Below are 18,513 nucleotides of genomic sequence, written 5' to 3' on the forward strand. Positions count from 1 at the left end.
AAACCAATATAATCCTCACTATAAAAGACAAAGTCATTTATTTTAAAATGTGTATCCAATCGTATAATATAATAATTAAATACATAATTTAGAATCAAAATTACAATTATAGGCAACGATATGAATTTTAGAAGGAAAAGAATCCAGACACAAAAGAACATATATATATATATGTGCATATATGTATATATATAGTGTGTGATTCCATTTGTATTACATTTAAAAAGAGGCAAAACTAGGGGTGCCTGGCTGGCTCAGTCAGAGGAGCTTGCGACTCTTAACCTTGGGGTTGTAGAGATTACTAAAAAAATAATAAACTTAAAAATATATATTTGAGGAGTCCCTGGGTGGCTCAATCGGTTAAAGTATCCGACTCTTGGTTTCAGCTCAGGTCATGATCTCAGGGTCCTGGGATCGAGCCCCATGTCGGGCTCTGCACTTGGCATGGAGTCTGCTTGTCCCTCTCTCTCCCCCACTGTGCCTCCCCCAGCTTGCGGCTCACTCGCGTTCTCTCCCTCAAATAAATAAATAAATCTTTAAAAAATATATATATATAATTTTTTTTAAAGAGGCAAAACTATAATGTTAGAAATCAGACTAGTAACCTTGGGAAGGACAGTGACTGGAAGGTGCATGGGAGGGTCTAGGGTGCTAGAAATGTTTTGGTTTCTTGATCTGGGTACTGGTTATGTGGATGTATTCACTTTTGTGAAAATTCATTGAGCTTACACTTAAGAATTGTGCACATTTCTGTATTATATTATTCTTTAAAAAATTAAATAATGTATATCGCAATATGTAAATGCTTGGGGAGGGCTTTGTCATAAGATTTAGTGAAGTGGTCATAATGAAGTCATCATACGCGTGCATCTGCATACAGGATCTCTATGAATTCAGCAGCTACAAGCTCATACTCAAATTCAAGTGGGCCCATCTGTGCCATGATTTTCCAAAATGGCAAATAATTCTTGGTGAAATTCCAAACAAAACAAAATACAAGTTTCCCTTGGTATATAAAGGTGTCTGCCTCTCTGGAAAAGTGAGGATTAAAACTACTCTTTTTGCGGCGCCTGGGGGTCTCAGTCATTAAGCGTCTGCCTTTGGCTCAGGTCATGATCCCGAAGTCCTGGGATTGAGCCCCACATCAGGCTCCCTGCTCAGTAGGGAGTCTGCTTCTCCCTCTGCCCCTCACCCTGCTCATCTTCTCTCTCTCTTTCAAGTAAATAAATCTTTGAAAAAAACCCTGTGCTCCTTTTTAAAACGGTTTTTTAAAAAGTTTTATTTAAGTAATCTCTACACCCCATGTGGGGCTTAAACTCATGACCCCAAGATCAAGAGTTACATGCTCTTCTGACTGAGCCAGCCAGGTACTCCAGGATTAGAACTATACTTATAAATGTGTGTTTATATATAAAATGGATTTAGGTTCTGTACTTGCATAATTATAAATGTGTTTTGACCTAATGAATGTCCATGAATCATTCCGAAAATGGGGGAGGACAAGGGACATGTTTTTCATTGAACAAGGCTGTCTGCTATCGTGTAGGACAACTGATATCCCTGGGTCCACCCATTAAATGCCAATAGGTCCTCCGTTCACTGTGACCAAAAAATGTCCCCACAAATTCACAGAACACTCCCTAGGGGGTAGCACTGTCCCCTGTTTAAAGCCACTGGTTTGGGCGCCTGGGTGGCTCAGATGGTTAAGGGTCTGCCTTCGGCTCGGGTTATGATCCCAGGGTCCTGGGATCGAGTCCGACGTCGGGCTCCTGGCTCGGCGGGGAGCCTGCTTCTCCCTCTGACCCTCTCCCCTCTCGTGCTGTTTCTCTCTCGCTCACTCTCTAAAAAATAAATAAAATCTTTAAAAAAAAACAATAAAGCCACTGGTTTAGGGCCACAGATTTAGGGCATAAAGATCAGCAACTTGTGGGGGGAGCGCCTGGGTGGCTCAGTCGTTAAGCGTCTGCCTTCGGCTCAGGTCATGGTTCCAGGGTCCTGGGATCGAGCCCCGCATCGGGCTCCCTGCTCCGCGGGAGGCCTGCTTCTCCCTCTCCCACTCCCCCCTGCTTGTGTTCCCTCTCTCGCTGTGTCTCTGTCAAAAAATAAATAAAATCTTAAAAAAAAAAAAAAGATCAGCAACTGGGGAGGGATGCTCAAAGAAGTGGGAGGTGAAAAGATTATTTAGAACTCAGTGAAAGTCAGCTTAGTTGGAGAAAAAATGTAGTGGGGGGATAAAGGTGGGACTAATCTTGTAATCCATAACGATTTGTTAAGTGAGCCCGAGGACAAATGAGCGAGTGGAAGCTTGCAGGTAATAAGAAACTATTGACTTTTAAAATTCACGTCTTGGGGGGCGCCTGGGTGGCTCAGTCGTTAAGCGTCTGCCTTCGGCTCGGGTCATGATCCCGGGGTCCTGGGATCGAGTCCCGAATCGGGCTCCCTGCTCCGCGGGAAACCTGCTTATCCCTCTCCCACTCCCCCTGCTTGTGTTCCCTCTCTCGCTGTCTCTCTCTGTCAAATAAAATCTTTAAAAAAAAAAAACCAAAAGACTCTAAAATTCACTTCTTGGGGTGCCTGGGTGGCTCAGTTGGTTAAATCCGCCTTCAGCTCAGGGCATGACCTCAGGGTCCTGGGATCGAGTCCCGCGTTGGGCTCCCTGCTCTGCGGGGAGTCTGCTTCTTCCTCTCCCTCTGTTCCTCCCCTTGCTTGTGCATGCACTCTTTCTCATATAAATAAAATCTTTAAAATAAGTAAATAAGGGGCGCCTGGGTGGTTCAGTCGTTGAGCATCTGCCTTCGGCTCAGGTCATGATCCCAGGTCCCGGGATCGAGCCCTGCATCGGGCTCCCTGCTCAGCGGGAAGCCTGCTTCTCCCTCTCCCACTCCCCCTGCTTGTGTTCCCTCTCTCGCTGTGTCTCTCTGTCAAATAAATAAATAAAATCTTAAAAAAAAAAATAAAATAAGTAGATAAAATTCACTTTTTATTTTTTAAAGATTTTACTTATTTGACACAGAGAGAGAGAGAGAGAGAGCAAGCTGGGGGTGGGGAGAGGCAGGAGAGGGAGAAGCGGACTCTCCACTGAGCAGGGAGCTCTACACAGGGCTCGATCCCAGGACCCTGGGATCATGACCTGAGCTGAAAGCAGACGCTTAACCGACTGAGCCACCCAGGCGCCCCTAAAATTCACTTCTTAATACATTCACATGGTTTATATTTTTTAAATAATTTTCTAGTCAGTCCTAGCCCCCTTTAGGAAATCATTCTTATTAGATTCTTATCTATCCTCCAGAGTTTCTTTGTGCATATAAAAGCAAATATCCAATCTACTCTTCTTCTGCCTGCCTTGTTTATACTTAAAAGGTAGCATTCAACACACACCGTTCTGCTCTCACCCATACACCCAGAAGCTTTTTCCTCCGCAGTGCGTAGAGCACTTCTGTGTTATTTTCAACAGCTGCCTACTTGGTCATTGTGTGACTATACCACAGTTTCTTTAATCACTCTCGTATTGATCGGATTTAAGTTGTTTTCTACGTTTCAGTACTATAAACAATGCTTCAATGATAACCTTTACATATGTGTCACTTAGCACCTGTGTTTTATAGTGGAGATTTTTTAAAAAAAGATTTTATTTATTTAACAGAGAGAGACACAGCAAGAGAGGAAACACAAGCAGGGGGAATGGGAGAGGGAGAAGCAGGCCTCCCGCTGAGCAGAGAGCCCGATGCGGGGCTTGATCCCAGGACTCTGGGATCATGGCCTGAGCCAAAGGCAGCTGCTTAACTGACTGAGCCACCCAGGTGTCCCTATAGTGGAGATTTTTGAAGAAGGACAAGACAAAATTAAGATGATGTTTTAGGAAGATTTAGCAACTCCTGTGCAAGATGAGTTTGGGAGTAGGTATATATGGGGGCAAGTTATTAAAATAGGCTAGATATAATAGGGAGGGGGGTGTGGTGATTTTACAAGTATATCCATTGATTCTTAGAATCTTCTCCCCTCAGAATTGGAGCCTAATTCCCTCCTCTTGAGTATGAGCTGGACCTAGTACCTCGAATCTAATAAATGGAAGAAAGCAGAACTTACAACGTGTGACTTTGGGGACCAGATCATAAAAAGACACCCTCTTTTGCTCTATCCTAGATCACTTGCTCTGGGGGAAGCCAGATGACATGTTGTAAGTAGCTCTATGGAATCCTATATAGAGACCCACTTGGGAGAAACTGAGGCCTCCTGCCAACAGCCACGTCAGTGAACTTGGAAGCAAATCCTTCAGGCCCTGTCAAGCCTTCAAATGGCTGCAGACCTGGCCAACATCTTGCCTGCCACCTCATGAGAGACCCTGACCTACAGCCATCCAGCTAAGCCTCTCCCAAATTCCTGACACATGGAAACCGAGATGATAACTCTTGTTGTTAAGCTACTAAATTTTGAGGCCATGTATTATACACAGGTAGAATGATGGGAATGGAAAAGAAAGCGAGGGTAAAGCAATCATCTGGAAATATCTCTTACTTCTGTTTATTAGAAATTATTTATACTCTCCCCTTGCAATGTAAACTTCTTGAGGAGAGGATCTTTGCCTACCTTTTCACTGGTTTATCTTTTTTTTTTTTTTAGATTTTACTTATTTATTTGAGAGAGAGTGAGCGGCGCAAGCAGAGGGAGGGCAGATGGAGAGGGAGAGAGAGAATCTCAAGCAGATGCCACACTGAGCACGGAGTCCGAAGCAGGGCTCGATCTCATGACCCTGAGATCATGACCTGAGCCGAAACCAAGAGTCAGACATTCAACCAACTGAGCCACCCAGGTGCCCCTTCACTGATTTATCTTAAGCTTCTAGTATATAACAGACTCTCAGGATTGGCAGGGAAAAGCCATGAAAAAGAAGGGGTCAGATATCAGTAGGTCTGATATGCCAGTAACAGGAGTGAAGTGTAGTTGAATAGTCAATTAAAATATCTAGAAAAAGTAACAAGCAGCCAGTTTGATGTGGAGGCCTAGAGGAGGATTTCTCCACCTCCGCACTGTTAATAGTTTGGACCAGATTCTTTTTTGTTGTGAGGAGCATGGTAAGATGTTTAGTAGAAGTAGTCCTAACCTCTACCCACTAGAAGTCAGTAGCACACACACCACCTCCCTGTCCTCCTCTCCCTGCCACCGCCCTCCCTCCTCAAAACCAAAAAATATCTCTAGACATTGCCAAGTGTTCCCGGGGAAGGGGAATCACCCCCCAATCCCCAGTTGGGGATCACTGTCCTAGAGGATAGAATGACAATTGAACCCAAGGGAAAGGGGTTGGATCCCTGAATCCTGGGGAAATGCACTTTAAAAATGAAGACTGTCAGGGCACCTAGTGGGCTCAGTCAGAAGAGCATGTGACTCTTGATCTCTGGGTCATGAGTTCGAGCCCCACGTTGGGTGCAGAGATTACTTATAAATAGATAAATAAACTTTAAATTTTTAAAAAAATAAATAAAGAGGAGGGCTGTGGGGCACCTCGTGGCTCAGTGAGTTAAGTGTTGGACTCTTGATCTCAGCTCAGGTCTTGATCTCAGGGTTGTGAGTTTAAGCCCCGTGTTGGGCCCCACACTGGGTATGGAGCCTACTTAAAATTAAAAAAAAAAAAAAGAAGAAGACTGTGACAAAAGACAGAAGAGCCAGAAAAGTAAAACCAAAACAAAACAAAAAGGGATTCAGAAGCCAATGAAAGCAAGTGGCAGAGTGTTTTAATGAGGTAGTTGGCAGGACTTGGGAGAGAATTGTTTTAATGCAATCGCGTGACAAAACCCTGTTGCAGTGTGTCTGTGCGTGCTTGTGTACAACTAGGTGAGACAGGTCATGAAAAAGTAGATGCAGTCTGGTAGCTAGCAACAAGAAAGCAACCAGGCAAATATGGAACAACATGGTCAAAAGCAGAGAGAAAGAATCAGAGAGGGTGAGGCTGCAGGGAAATTGGGAAGAGAGAAAGCAAAGGTGTATTCCACCGCCATTCTTCATTCCTGGAGGGTCTTGAAAAGGACAGAGTATCAATCTTTCCCCTTCTCAAGAGGGAAAGAGGATGTTTGTTGAAGGAAGGAAGAAGGGAACAGAGCCCTAAACAAATTAAGTTGGAGAAAAGCATGAAATGGGATCTGGACCCTACCCTTAGCTTCCTCAGACTAATTTCAAGAGATTGGCTTCCTGGATTGGGAGCCCTAAGAATTTTCTCTTGCAGCACCTGGCTGGCTCAACTGGAAGAGTATGTGACTCTTGATCTCTGGGTCTCAAGTTTGAGCCCCATTTGGGGCATAGATGTAAATAAATAATACTTTAAAAAAATAAAAAGTCAATTTAAAAAAGAATTTTCTAAACAGTATGAGACCATGGCATTCTTTTAGAACACAGTAGACCACAGAAGGTTCTGGAAAGGATACTCCTGTGCATTTCTACTACTCTTCCATGAGTTAAGACCCCTGTTTACTCTGATGTGAATGAACAAAAGCAAAAACCTCTTTTCACCTCCAGGTTCTCCTCTTCCAAATCTTAAAACCATATAACTCCCTTGCTCAAGAACATTTAATACCTCCCTGCCCCCTACAGTGTAAGGACCAAAATTCTTGTTTCATTTTCAGAGAAAGGGATTCCTCCCTTTTCTAGGGCTGCTGTAACTAAGTACCATAAACTGGTTTATGGTTTCAAACAACAGAAATCTATTCTCTCACAACAGAAATTTATTCTCTCACAGTTCTGGAAGCTAGAAATCCAAAATCGAGGTCCCAGCTGGGCCATGTTCCCTCTGAGACCCTGATCAGAATTTGCTTCTTCCCAGCTTCTGATGGTGGCCACCAATCCTTGACATTCCTTGGCCTGCTTCATTATAATCTCTGTCCTGTCATCACATGGCATTCTCTTTGAGTCTGTCATTGGGTGTCTGTTTTCCCTTCTTATAAAGACACCAGCCACTGGGGCACTTGGCTGGCTCAGTCGGTACAGCATGCCTCTCTTGATCTTGGGGTCGTGAATTCAAGTGCCAAGTTGGGCATAGTGCTTACTTAAAATAAATAAATAAATAAACAAACAAGTTCTATTAGATTAGGGCCCACTCTAATTGGGTGTGAGCTCATCTTAATGGGATTACATTTACAAAGACCCTATTTTCAAATAAAGTCACATTCTGAGCTGTTGGGGATTAGGACTTGAACATTTCTGGGGACATTTGCAAAAACTCTCCCTCAGATACTCTACACTAGAGCCAAAGTGATCTGATTATTACCATGCTATGAATCCTATGCTTTCCCACCCTCTCCCAGGCCATCGTCATGTCTCTATTTGTCCATCCTTGAAGGCCCAGATCAAATGGCACCTCTTCCCCGAAGGCTTCTTCAAGTGCCTTCCTCTGATCTTCTAGGGCATTTCTCACTGTCCCTTCTGCCCTGCATTTATTTGTGTTCCTTTCTAAAATGCTGCTCAACTCAAAGAACTGGATGGAGGACAAATTAGATAATACACGGGGAAGTTTTGGAATACTAGAGTGTGCTCAAATTTTAGCGAGGTGACAAAGAACTTTCACACACTTTAAAACAGCTTTACTGAGGTAGAGCTCACCTACCACATAATTCACCTCTTCGAAGAGTGCAATTCGAAGGCGTCCTATTAGCATCACTACAACCTAATTTTAGGACATTTTCATCACTCCCAAAAGAAACTTCATATCCATTCGCTGTCACTTTCTATTTCCCAACCCCCCTCCCCAGCCCTTCTTCTACAGATCCGTTTATTCTGGACATTTCATATAAACCTTCACACATTTTAATTTGACTCCCACAAGGACTTCTCTTCATGGGAATTTTTTTACAATGATCTTTGGGGATCAACACCCCTATTTTTCAGGAGTAAACTGACTGTTGTTGAGGATGTGTAAAACCTAAACTTGCACATGGATTTCGGATTCGCTGCATAGAGGAGCTGCTATCTTTTTTTTTTTTTTTAGATTTTATTTATTTATTTGAGAGAGAGACAGACAGAGATAGTGAGAAGAGAGCATGAGCAGGGAGGAGAGAAGCAGGCTCGGAGCCGGATGTGGGACTCCATCCCAGGACCCTGGGATCATGACCTGAGCCGAAGGCAGATGCTTAACCGACTGAGCCACCCAGGTGTCCCAGAGGAGCTGCTATCTTGAGCTCCGGAGTGGGAAGGCCGCGGTCCTCCATCCAGCAGCCCCGTTGGAATCGAAGCTGCGCCGGGAGGAGCTAACCCCAAGCTCCGCGGGGAGAGCCGCCTGCGTTCTCCCCCCTCACTCTGGCCGCTGCATTGCAAGTGAGAGCAGCCACCAGCCACCTTTTCCTCCAGGCACCGGGGTCACCCGCCCCACTAGGATCCAGAGAGGCGCGGCGGCAGGTCACTCCTGCAGGCGCCATTCACACCTCCCCGGTCCCCGAGGCCCAATCACCTTGCAGCTTGTTTCAGCGTTCTACCGGAAATGGCCTATCAACGAGCGCAATCCTGGGACGGCCCCCAGCTCCAGCGGCGCCCAGAGTCGCGTGCCGCAGCGCCCAGGGCGGCGAGGAGCTGGGAGTCCCAGCCGTGCTTGCTTCAGTAAGGTGAACTTGACCTAGCGAGGAAAGGTCATCACACGGCTTTGGCGGGAGCCGCGGTGAAGCTGGCGTCGCCAGGTTTGCTACGGGACTTTCTCAGGATACGGATCCAAAATGAGAGGTCCTCCAGGGGCTCATAAACTTAAGGGGCGGCCTGGGGCTCCGAGTGGGGAGGAACGCAGGACGGGAAGGAGGCGTCCCCAGGCCGACGTGGGTCTAATTAAGAAGTCGGCAGAAGTCCTAGCCCTACATACCCACCCCCTCCCAAGCTGCCGTATTTTTTAAATGGGGGGGGGCGGGTAATGACTAAAAAAACAAAACAAAAAGTACAGCAGTGGTGTATCTTAAATGCATTTAGCATACTGATGCTTTTAATACAAAAATACACTGCAGTGTAATTTTGCTATTCACAAAATAACTATAAGAGAAAAATAATACATAAGGTAAGGTCTAGTAATAGTTTCTGGGTCCAGACTACTTGTTTGAAGATAAAATCAAGTTTACATTCTAGGGGCGCCTGGGTGGCTCAGTCAGTTAAGCGGCTGCCTTGGGCTCAGGTCATGATCCCAGGGACCTGGCATCCAGTCCCGCATTGGGCTCTCTGCTCAGCGGGGAGTTTGTTTCCTCTCCCTCTGCCCCTACCCCTGCTCTGCTCTCTCGCTCACTCTCTCTCAAATAAATAAATAAAATCTTAAAAAAAAAAAAAGTTTACATTTCAGTTTCCTGAAAATAAGGCCTGGGGCCAAAGACCCTCTGCCTCCGACCAGCCTAGGCCATGCTTCTGAAGCCCCAAAGCTGTGGGTCCCAGAGGTAGCACATTCAGTACCTCCAAGTGGTTAAGTGCTTGGGCACTGATATTAGACAGACTTGAATTCTGATCCTGATTCTCTTACATGTGGTGTGGGCTTGGGCAAACCAGTTAATTTCTCTGAGCCTCCAGTTTTTTTTAATGTTAAAATGGTTCCAATAATGCCAACCTGAGGCCTGGCAGGAGTTACACGCCCCGCTGCCGACACACACACACACACACACACACTCATGCACACTTCCTCTGGGACTCCTATACCATCTCTGACTCATTTCTTCCCTAGATCTGAGAGAACCTTTGTCTCTTGGGTAGGACAAAAAATTGAGGTCTGTGGTCCTCTGAAGCGCCAGATCCCAAAGACAAGGCACATCCCAGAGAAGTCTGTTGAGTTGAGGGGATCAATGTATGCCTGAAGTCAGACTTCTTGGAAAACCTCAAGGACCCATCCCTCACAAAGATCTCCCTCTAAAGGAACTATGTGGTGCAATTTCAGTACCTTTTCTAGGTTAGTTCCATTTTCTCAGATTACAAGTGGTACCAAGCTGCTTCTAGTTTTGGGGAATATAACAATAAATTTCTAAAAATAACCCTTGACTATTCTTTCTCCACACATCTTTTCTCCAATGAGTGATATAGAGAGAGGGGGTCCTGATGTGGAACTGGGGAAGAGAAATACATTTTCTTCAGCAATTACTGAACTCAGGTCCTGAACCTCAGTGTTCCTAAAGAGAATCTTTAATTACATTATCTCATTTAACCTTCACAACATCCATAAGAAAAAGAAATGATTATCCATGTTTAATAGGTAAGAAAATTAAGGCAGAGAATTTTAGTCCCTTGCATGGGGAGCATAGGATCAGAGTGCTTTATAAATGGGAATTCACAAGGAAACAAACTCTTTGGAAAGGGTCCCAAAAATGAATTAAGTGTTGGAGTTCAGGGTACATTTTCTTTGGTTGGGGTGGGAGAGTTGTATGAGGTCAGTTGATGTTCATGATCACTTCAAGGTGAAGATCAGGATTTTAGTATCCCACTCACTAAAAAGAGGTTAAAATCTAGTGGGTTTTTTTTTTTTCAGGTTTCCAGCTACACTTTTATGAACACTCATGTGTTACTAATCTTGGGCCTTTAGAAACCTAAAATGGAAAGAGTATTGCAGTAGTTTCTCTATAGGGCGAGGATCTCAGGACCTTTGTCTTTTCCTGAGCTAATCTTAGAAGGTCCCTAGAGGGTTCCTGTTATTGGAAAGGAGTGTTGGGGGGAGTCTACCTTCACAGGTGGAGAATAATGCCCTCACTGAGGTATTCTATCAATCCTCATCGACAAGATGGGCTCTTGGTGAGGGATCAATGGTCCCAGGATTCTATAGGACTGTGAGCCAACTGTGGGGACTTGGGCACCTCTCTTAATCAACTATCCAGGGGAGCTCTGACTCAAGTGTTTGAATTTGCCCACTGCCTCCATGGACCAAAAGTGGTTACAGTCTAAGTTCTGAGATTCTCCCTATTTTCCAGCAGAAAATAAGAGGAAGGAGATGCAGAAGGAAGGGACCAAAAGCCAAAAAATCTTGGGAGGTAGAAATATTAGGGCCAGAGCAGGTGCCTCACCCTGAGACTGAGGACCGTGGCCTGGCATTCATGATGCTCTGACATCTTAGAACCTACAGTCCGCATCCATCTGTGTTAATCCCCCACTATAAACCCTGGAATCAGATATGCTACCTTGACTGTAACTGGGCCTTCTGGAAACTCTCTACCTTGGATTTGCACCAAGGTGCATGGCCTTGCCTCTTTCCTGGGTGTGACTGTTGCTTCTCTAGGGCCTAGGAACTGATTAGCCACAGAAGCAGTGCCCAGAAATATCTCACTACTGGTACAGGAAGTGCTGGGCCCTTTTTAGCTCTTACAAGGACATCACCTGAATGAGTAAGTGGGGAGTGACCTCACACCTTTCCCAAGGGTCTGAAGTATTTTTCCATGTATTAGCTCTGATTAAGCATCAACGGAATCACCCTCAGTAGTAGAAAAAAAATCCAGAAACATGTTAAGAAGTAGCAAAAAGAACTGGGGTCTCAGTTCTTAGATCCAGACTCACCTGAGGGCATTAAGCTCTATCCAGATATCTTCCAGAAGTCTAGGTTCGTTGAATCTGGGAGAGTGAGAGGGACACCAAGGATATGAGTTTGGGAGATACTTGAATAGCTAAGGGATGGGACTCTGAAGAAGATGGGGCAAAGACCATACCCCCAACCTTCAAGGCTTCTCCAAGAATAAAAAATATAAACTTATGGCATCTCTCACTGCTTCAAGATAGTAGAACATGGTAGGAAGCATCTCTCTTGTTGGCAAATTCCATCTCCCTCAGATAATAATTCTCTTGAATTAACTGCCTACCAGACCCCAAACTTTACCCAGTTAACTTATTTAAACCTCAATGACATGTATGTGAGACAGATGATATGACCCCAGTCTTAAAGAAACCTACACTGGCAAGGTAAAGTAACTTGCTTACATTACCCAGCTGCCAAAAGGTGGAGCCAGGGCTCAAGAGAGGTTCCTTTCTCCTGAGCTCTTCCCGCTGAATTAGGAGTCCATCACAGGTCCTGTGTCTTATATCTGTAATGGAAGTGAACTACAGACTGAGGGTCCATTGCAAACCTCTCGAAGTAGAAGGACCATCTCTTTTGTAGATGGGGGTAGGGCACAGGAGCAAGGGGAAAGCAAAGAAAAAAATGTTTCCTTCCCTTGATTTTTTAAAAAAGATGTTTATTTATTTGAGAGAGAGAGAGTGTGAGCACGGGGAGGAGAAGAGGGGGGGGGGAAAGAACCTCAATCTGACTCCTCACTGAGCCCAGTGCCTGATGCGGAACTTGATCTCACAACCCTGAGATGATGAGCTGAGCTGAAACCAAGAGTCGGATGCTTAACCGACTAAGTCACCCGGGCGCCCCAATTCCTTTGATATTTTTGAACAATTGCTGTGCTTAGGCGTAGCTGTATAGCACAGTGGTTAGGATAAATGGGCTTCAAAGTCGGATACATTGGATTCTAATGCTGGCTCCTTAATTTAGCAGTGTTACAGAGGAGGGTATCTTCCTGGACTGAGTTTGAGTGCCCCCACTCAAAAAGTGAAATGATCAGCCTCATGGGGTTGTTTCAAGGACTAAATGAGATAACGTATTGAAGTGTTTCTGCAGTTCCTGGCACATTGTGCGGGTTGTTGTTTTGTTATTACACTACAGTTATTAGATGTTTAGGAACAACAAAGAATAAGATTCTGCCTTTGCCCACTCAGCCTTCAGAGCGGTGGGTAAAAGGGAAGAGGGCGCTTCTGTAAGCCACTGCAGTGCAACTGGTGGCCAGGACTTCTATCCCAGGAGTGTGTGTGAGCTGCTCAAGGGCTGAGATGGCTCAGGACGGAAAGTTCTAGTGATTATATCAGTAGAACGAGCACTGGACTTGGAGTCAGATAGCCCTGAGTACCAGCAAGCCAGTCTCCATGTTCTTATTCTTAAACAGGGACCACACTCCCTACCCTCACGAGGAGCGTTGCTCAGAATTAGATGATTCACAAGAAGGCTGTTGAATACCTGGGATATTGCGTACCTGGGATAATGAAGAAATTAGATGATTCACAAGAAGACTGTTGAATACCTGGGATGTTGCGTACCTGGGATAATGAAGAAATTCCATAAATCCCATAAATTTCCATAGATAATGAAGAAATTCCATAAATTTCCCTAGAATTGGCTTCTCTCGGGACAGGAACGCGGTTCATTTTGCAGCCGGGAAGCGCTCCCGGAGGCCTGGGGGTCAGCGGAACAGAAGGAGCCGAGGTAGTATCGGGCAGAGGACTCTGACCAGTGCGGGCTCACTACACAGTAACCTCGTCGGGGCGCCTGGTCCTGCGCGTGTGAGCCGCCCCCTGCCGGGCGTTACCTAGCAACAGCGTCCTAGAGTCTGGCCCCAGGGACCAACCAGCGCAGACCTAGTTATTTCAGTGATGGAGTGGTCCAATCACTGGGCGCTGCCAGAAGCAACGTCCTCTAGCCAATCTCCGCCAGCGCCAATACGGGCTTAGGAATTGTAGGAGCTGAGTGTTCGGAGCTGACACTTGACAGATAAGGTCAACCGGAACGAATAACAAGCTTCCGAGTGCATCTGAATGACGGTTGTGAAAGCAGGTCGCCGCCATATTCTCTTGGGGCATTTTCCGGTCCCATTGTCCACTCTGAGTACCAGAGTGACCCACGATGCCGTGATTCCTCCGTTGCAGCCGGAGCTTGGCCCCACGTCCGGGCCAGCTCAGACGCCGGGCCCAGTGGGGCAGTGTCTCCTCAGCCCGGAAAAGACAGTGACCCTGGGGTTGGAGCATCCAGGATCTGGGGACTGGAAGAGTCCAAAGCGCCGCCTCCAGCCCCGCTCCCCATCTGGAGCGCAGAACCTGTACCGGAGCCGAGGAGGCTTGCCGCGGTGGTCGTGTATTTTTTCCTGGGGGAATGGAGAAATCCGAGGCTCAGAAGGCCTTGTGCCGGACGGGATGCCGGAGACCTAAGGCCACGTGGGGGCGCTCGCTCTGCCCATTTTTTGCTGCTCACTCATTCATTTTTCACAATGTATCTAAACCAGTTCTCGGGCGACAGCTGCAGCCACGGAAACCACCCAGACGTGCAAAAGGCCTAGAGGGGATGGGGGACAGAGGAGGTAAAGTGGCGGGGCTGAGACTTAGGGAGGGACTGTTCTAGAATGCCTCCTGGAAGCCTTGGGGTTTTTTGTTTTGTTTTTTTTTAAAACAATTTACATAACCATCTTTCCTTGTCTAAGACTACAACATAGTTGGTTTTTTTAAATTTTATTTATTTATTTATTTATTTATTTATTTATTTATTTATTTATTTGACAAAGAGAGACACAGCGAGAGAGGGAATACAAGCAGGGGAATGGGAGAGGGAGAAGCAGGCTTCCCGCGGAGCAGGGAGCCGGATGCGGGGCTCGATCCCAGGACCCTGGAATCATGACCTGAGCCGAAGGCAGACGCTCAACGACTGAGCCACCCAGGCGCCCCTGGTTTTTTTTTTTTAAAACAGCTTTATTGAGATATAATTAACACACCATAAACTTCGTCCCTTTAAAGTAAACAATTCAGTGATTTTTAGTATATTCAGAGAGTTGTACAACCATCACTACAATCTAACTCCAGAATGTTTTCATCACCCTGGAAAGAAACCCCTTAGTCATCACGACCCTGTTCTCCACCCCCTTCAGCCCCTGGAAACCACTAACCTACTTTCTGTCTACTGATTTGCCATTCTGGACGTTTCATATAATTGTAATCATGAGATGCGTGGTCTTTTGTGTCTGGCTTTTTTTCACCTGGCATACTGTTTTGAAGGTTCATCCATGTTGTTCCATGAATCATTTTTAAAACATTTTTTTTAAAGATTTTTTTAAATTTATTTATTTGACAGAGAGAAACACAGCGAGAGAGGGAACACAAGCAGGGGGAGCAGGAGAGGGAGAAGCAGGCTGCCCGCCGAGCAGGGAGCCCGATGCGGGGCTGGATCCCAGGACCGGAGCCGAAGGCAGATGCTTGACGACTGAGCCACCCAGGTGCCCCATTTTTAAAACATTTTTAATATATTTTATTTTTTAAAGTAATTTAGGGTTAAGTTGAAAGTACCGAGCGTTCCCATATCCCTCCACCCCTATCTCAGCCTTGCTACTATCAGCATCACATACCAGATTGGTACATTTGTTATAGCCTATGAATCTACACTGATATATCATTATCACCCAAAGTCCACAGTTTAAATTAGGGTTCAGTTTTGGTTTTGTACATTCTATGGGTTTTGGTAGAGGCATAATGACATGTATCCACCAATTATTATAGTATCATTACCCTAAAAATCTTCTATGCTTCACCTATTCATTCCTTCTTCCCAAACCCTGGCAACCACTGCTCTTTTTACTGTCTCCAAGGTTTTGCCTTTTCCAGAATGTAATATAGTTGGAATCATACAGTAAATGGCTTTTTCAGATTGTCTTCTTTCTCTTGATAATAATCATTTAAGGCTACTACATGTCTTATCATGGCTTAATAACTTATATCTTCTTAGTGCTAATATTTCACTGTATGAATGTACCACGGGTTATTTATCCATTCACCCACTAAAGGACATCTTGGTTGCTTCCAGGCTTTGGCAGTTATGAATAAAGTTGCCATACACATCTGTGTGCAGGTTTTTGTGTGGACATAAGTTATCAGCTTATTTGGGTAAATACCAAGGAGCATAATTGCTGGATCATATGCTTAGAGTATGTTTAGTTTTGTAAGAAATTGACAGTCTTGGGGCGCCTGGGTGGCTCAGTCGTTAAGCGTCTGCCTTCGGCTCAGGTCATGATCCCAGGGTCCTGGGATTGAGCCCCACATGAGGCTCCCTGCTCAGCCGGGAGCCTGCTTCTCCCTCTCCCACTCCCCGCCCCCCCCCCCCCGCTTGTGTTCCCTCTCTCACTGTGTCTCTCTCTCTGTCAAATAAATAAATAAAATCTTAAAAAAAAAAAGAAAAAAGAAATTGACAGTCTTATAAAATGGCTGTACTAATGGCTTTTTTTTTTTTCTTTTCCTTTTTCAAAGTGAGCTTTACACCCAATGTGGGGCTTGAACAAATGACCTCGAGATAAAGAGTCATATGCTCTACTGACTGAGCTGGCCAGATGCCCCGGTACTAATGGGTTTTTCAATGAATTCCTCAAGAGTTTGTATATCATGTCATCTGCAGATAGTCTTACATCTTTCTAATCTGGATGCTTATTTTATTTTCTTGCCTAATTGCTCTGGCTAGAACAGTACAACGTAAGAGAATAGAAGTGATTAGAATAACAGTGGTGAGTAGAATAGAATAGAAGTGGCAAGAGTGGACTTCCTTGTCTTGTTCCTGATCTTACGGGGAAAGCATTCTTTCATCAGGTGGAGAACATTTTCTTTGAGTCCTAGTTTTTGAGTGGTTTTATCATGAAGGGGTGTTGGATGTTATCAAGTGCTTTTTGCACTTCCATTAAGATGATCATGTGGGTTTTGCCTTTACTGATATATAATGTATTATATTAATTGATTTTCAGATGTTAAACCAACTTTACATTTCTGGGTTAGTCCTGTGCAATTCTAGTATATAATCTTTTTTATACATTGCTTGATTTGGTCTGCTAGTGGATTTGGTTAAGTATTTTTATTTTTATTTGTGGTAAAATACACACAACATAAAATTTACCATCTTAACCATTTTTTAAGTGTACACTTGCATTGTTGGGCAACCAATCTCCAGACCTTTCTCCTCTTGCAAAACTGAAACTCTATATTCATTAAATAGCCCCCCTCCCCCCCACCTCAGTCTGTGCCAATCACCCAACCTCCTGCTTCTGTGAATTTGATACTATAGAAGACACCTCATGTAAGTGAAATCATACAGTATGGCTTATTTCACTTTGTATAATATCAAGTTTTTTTTTTTTAAGATTTTATTTATTTGACAGAGACACAGCAAGAGAGGGAACACAAAGCAGAGGGAGTGGGAGAGGGAGAAGCAGGGAGCCCAATGTGGGGCTTGATCCCAGGACCCCAGGATCATGACCTGAGCCGAAGGCAGACGTTTAATGACTGAGCCACCAAGGCGCCCTTAATGCCCTCAAGTTCAGTCCAAGTTGTAGCATGTGTCAGAATTTCCTTCCTTTTTCAGCTGGATGGTATTCCATAGCATGTTATCTACCACATTTTGTTTCCCCATTCATTGGCCCACAGACACTTGGGTTCCTTCCATCTCTTGACTGTTGTGAATTTGCTGCTATAAACATGTGTAGACAAATAGCTCTTCAAGGCCATACTTTGAATTTGTGGGGCACATACCCAAAGTGGAATTGCTGGGTCATAAAGTAATTTTTAATTTTTTTAGAACCTATCATACAGTTTTCCATTGTAGCTGCACCATTTTACATCTCCACCCACAGTGCACAGGATCCTAGTTACTCCACATCAGGGCCAGCACTTGTTCTTTTTTTATTCTTTTTGTTTTGTTTTGTTTGTTTTGTTTGTAGTAGGCCTCCTAATGGTTTGGAGAACAGCACAGCTTTTTTGAATATTGAACAGCTTTATGTAATCATCCCTGTTTTAAACACTGCTTAAAAAAAAAAAAGATTTATTTATTTTAGAGGGAGAATGCAGGAGGATGTGCTCGAGCATGGGGAGGGGCAGAGGGGGAGAAGCAGACTCCCGGCTAAGCAGGGAGCCCCACACGGGGCTCAGTCCCACCACCCTGGGATCAGGACCTGAGCCAAAAACCAAGCGTCAGACGCTTAACTGACGGAGCCCCCCAGGCGTCCCTAAACAACTGCTTTTAATGTAATTTCTCTAGCTCTTTCTCCAGGTTTCAGTCAGTGAGGAGCTATTTGCCTTTTTTCTTTCTTTCTTCCTCCTAATTGATTCACAATGCCTGTCTTTTTCTGTCTTTCTCAACTCCGCTGAGAGACTGTCTTATAATCCCTGGAGTGAGTCAGGGCTACCACTGTGGCTTTCTCAATGGTAGATCCCGTGTGAATCTTCACAGGTTTACCAATATGTTGGGAAAAGGGTGTCACCTGAAGTGAAATATTCAAGAGGCCGACTGGCTTGCCTTCAGATGCTTCTAGAAGTCATACTAAGCTAGGAGTGAAGTCTGCACTGCATTATGATGTCTTTATTACCTTGGGACTGCTGGCTCCGATCCGGGGCTTTTCCAGCCCTTGAGGCACCCAGACCTTTGTATATTTGTGTGTCTCCCTTAAGGGGTTGTAAGCACCGCTGAGAGCGGGCACCCTTAGAGTTCATTCCTCATTCCAGTCCCCCGCATGATGTCTGGAGATGCCACGTTTAATCGTCACCAGACACGCAGAGCTGCAGGTGCTCAGCGACTAAACCTTGCGTCCAACCCAGCGGAGACCTGAGAATCTGGAAGGCTGTGGGGCGCCATGTAACCTCCATGGCCGAGCAGACTTTGCTTAGGTCCCGGCTCCTGACCCAGCTCCCAGCGCTGCGCTCAACACAAGTTCGTGCTCAGTGCAAGCGGGAGCGTCGTTCGAGTCTGAGGGCGAAGGCGGCAGG

At 45.1% G+C, this 18,513-nt stretch overlaps 1 long non-coding RNA gene across 1 annotated transcript in view; it reads left to right on the plus strand.

Moving 5' to 3' along the window:
* LOC145721540 (uncharacterized) overlaps positions 1–9,499 on the plus strand; it is a 14,842-nt gene extending 5,343 nt beyond the window's left edge. The window contains exon 2 of the long non-coding RNA XR_014145271.1: positions 4,005–9,499. This is a non-coding gene — a long non-coding RNA (uncharacterized LOC145721540). The remainder of the gene's footprint in view (positions 1–4,004) is intronic.
* Positions 9,500–18,513: the final 9,014 nt, after the last annotated feature.

This window comes from Leptonychotes weddellii, chromosome 5 (genome assembly GCF_054177405.1).
Source record: "Leptonychotes weddellii isolate Sample4059 chromosome 5, ASM5417740v2, whole genome shotgun sequence".
Taxonomy (NCBI): Eukaryota; Metazoa; Chordata; class Mammalia; order Carnivora; family Phocidae; genus Leptonychotes; species Leptonychotes weddellii.